We start from the raw sequence: 2,854 nt of genomic DNA, 5'->3' as shown, positions 1-2,854 counted from the left end.
GTGCTAAGATTTGCATGCTGGAAGATAACTTTTTGGAGCACCAGCCTAGAATCCTGTCGGAAGGCCAGGAGATTTAACAATCAGAAGGATTGTTGACAGGGGATACATTTATAGACCACTAATTTAAAAAATATTTTTAAAAGTCATGCAAAATGCAAGGTTTGTGGGTGAATCACATGATCAGAGGGACTGTTGACATCATCTTCAGGACTCAGCCAATCCTGAGAGTGCTGCTGCTGCCTTGGGAACCCAACCCCACTCACCTGGATCTTTGTGACCTCACAGGGCCCCACCTCTCTGCTGGCAGATAAAAGGGGCTTGCAGGGCAGGGCAGGAGACCAGAAGGAAGGCCAGTGACCAGAGGGCAGTCCGGCAGAGAGAGTGGCAGTGGCTTCAGGGGACCCAGCCCTTCTGCCCAAGGCAAATTCTCTCACAAAAGCAGATGAACTTGCTAAGTGGTCTGGCAAGTTAACAGCTCGAGGCTGGCGGAGATCCGTGGCTTGAAGCTGGCTGATGTCAGCAATGGACCGGGGGGAAGTCGGTGGACATTGGTAGACAGAAGCTGGTGGAATCTGCTTGCAAAAGCTGAGGCCGCAAGGCGGAGGCTGGCAGCGGTTGGTGGATGAAGCCGGGAGATGTTAGCCTCCTGAAATCAGTTAGTGGAAGCTTGGTGGATATCGGTGGATGGAAGCCCAGGCATGTCTGTGAATGGCTGGTGGAGTTAAGGTAGGTGTGTGTGTGTGTGTGTGTGTGTGTTGAGGTGGCTGGTGTGTGTGTGTGTGTGTGTGTGTGTGTGTGTGTGTGTGTGTGTGTGTGTGTGTGTGAAAGAGAGAGAGAGAGAGAGAGAGAGAGAGAGGGAGGGAGGGAGGGAGGGAAGGAGGGAGGGAGGGAGAGAATGGGCTGGCTGGCATTCCGTTGGCATGTTGCCGGGGCGTGAGTGTGACCCAAGCTTTCAGGAGCTGGTGGAGGCTGGCTTCAGAAGTGGAGCGGAAGAGTTGAATGGGGTGGATATTTCTGGTGGAAGCCACTGGATGTTGGCAGGCAGAACTTCGGGATGAAGTTGCCAGAACATTGGTCAGTGGATACCCGTGGGTTGAAGCCAGTTGACGGCAGTGGATGAGCTCGCCCCCTTAATGGGTTTTTTCTCTCTCTTTCACTTGCAGGGCCCGAAACTTCCTCTTCCCCAGGGAGACATGAGGGACCAGAAGGCAGGCGTTCTGTTGGAGCTGAACCAGGCTGTTGTCTCCACTGAGGATACCCGTTTAGCCTCTTTTCCAAAACCAATAATAGAATTTTTCTGGAATGGTTTTGAAGTATTGTCTTGTTTGTCAGGGGCTGTCACGGGATTATCTTCCCCTCATTATATCTGGGGCCCAATGCCTGGGGTGGGTCTTTGTCAAGTCATGGTGTGGGGCCTTGTGATGTCACAGGAATTAGGAAGGTAATATTTCTCCAAGCATGTGTGAGGAAGTGAGCTAGGCATTGTGGGTTCCCTGTCTGAGCTCCTAAGCAAGTATGTTATGCGTCATGTTGGACAGACACAGGAAGCCAGTGAGCCCTGGTGCCATTCATAGAGGGTTGGAGTTGTGTACCCAAACACTATGGCCACCCCATGACTCTTTCCCTTCCGCCACTGCTCCTCACATTTTTTTGCCTGGCCTGAAGATTCAGGGGAGCCCAGCCATTTCCTGATACAGCAGCTCATTCTCTGAGACCTGGCAAGCCTCATCTTCATCATCAACACCATGAGCACTCCATGGACAGCTCCTTGCAGAGTACAAGTGGGGAGAAAATATGCCACTTCCAAGAAGCTTCCAGTCCAACCTCTCGCACCAGTGCCAGAACCAAGGAAATGGAGATGGGCAATGATTTGGAAATGAGCGTACATTAAAATTCATGTGGATCCATGCCATTGATAGATGGCAAAAATACACTGGTACTGCAAAATTTGCTGCTTGAGGGCAGTGGCTGCCTCTGAGTGACTAGTGCAGTGATGGTGAACCTTTTTGAGCCCAAGTTCCCAAACTGGAACACAAAATCAACTTATTTATTTCAAAGTGCCAGTACTGCAATTAAAACCCAAATGTTGAGGTTTAAGTTTAGAAAAAAAAACACAACTGCTCCTGCACTGCAAGGATTAAATGCTTGTTCCCCCCCCCACGGGCAGTATTAACAAATAAATACTTACTGGTCCTCCAATCCCCCATTGGGCTACACCAGTAATGGTCGCCATTGCACCCCTCTGCTGGACCGCTGGACCAGCAGACGAGAGTGCCGAAATCCAGGATCGGAGGACGGGTATTTCTCTATGGCGACTTAAGGCTCGTGTGCCCACAGAGAGGGCTCTGTGTGCCAGCTGTGGCACACATGCCATAGGTTCGCCATCACTGATGTATAGGGTGCCTTCCTCTCCCACACTAAATCACCACAGTCAAGCCTGCCGCTTCTGTAATGAGGAGGAAAGCTTCCATAACTTTCTAGGGTTTTTGTGTCCTCCTGAGACATGGCTAATTTTTAAATTCCATTTCTAAAGCCGAGTTTAGTGCAACGGTGCTTCTCAGAAGAAGCTCATTTCTGCAGTCAGAGCAGCTGGTCAGAAGCTTTCAATTAGCTTTAAACACAACACAGGACAACACATTCATGCATGCATGTGTGCATGCACACACACACACACACACACACACACTAAACAATATGATCCTATAGAGAAGTTCCATTTCTATGTATTTGTTAGAGAATTTATTCAGACATCTTGAAGAGAAGCAGTCAAATGGATTTTTAAAATGAAGTCTGGATGTGGATCCTGGTAGGCCTCACACTTCTTCATGATGAACAGGAACAAACTTGGAGAAAG

This window comes from Pogona vitticeps, chromosome 1, assembly GCF_051106095.1.
Source record: "Pogona vitticeps strain Pit_001003342236 chromosome 1, PviZW2.1, whole genome shotgun sequence".
Taxonomy (NCBI): Eukaryota; Metazoa; Chordata; class Lepidosauria; order Squamata; family Agamidae; genus Pogona; species Pogona vitticeps.
The sequence above is the reverse complement of the archived record's forward strand: the minus strand, read 5'-3'. Positions refer to the sequence as shown.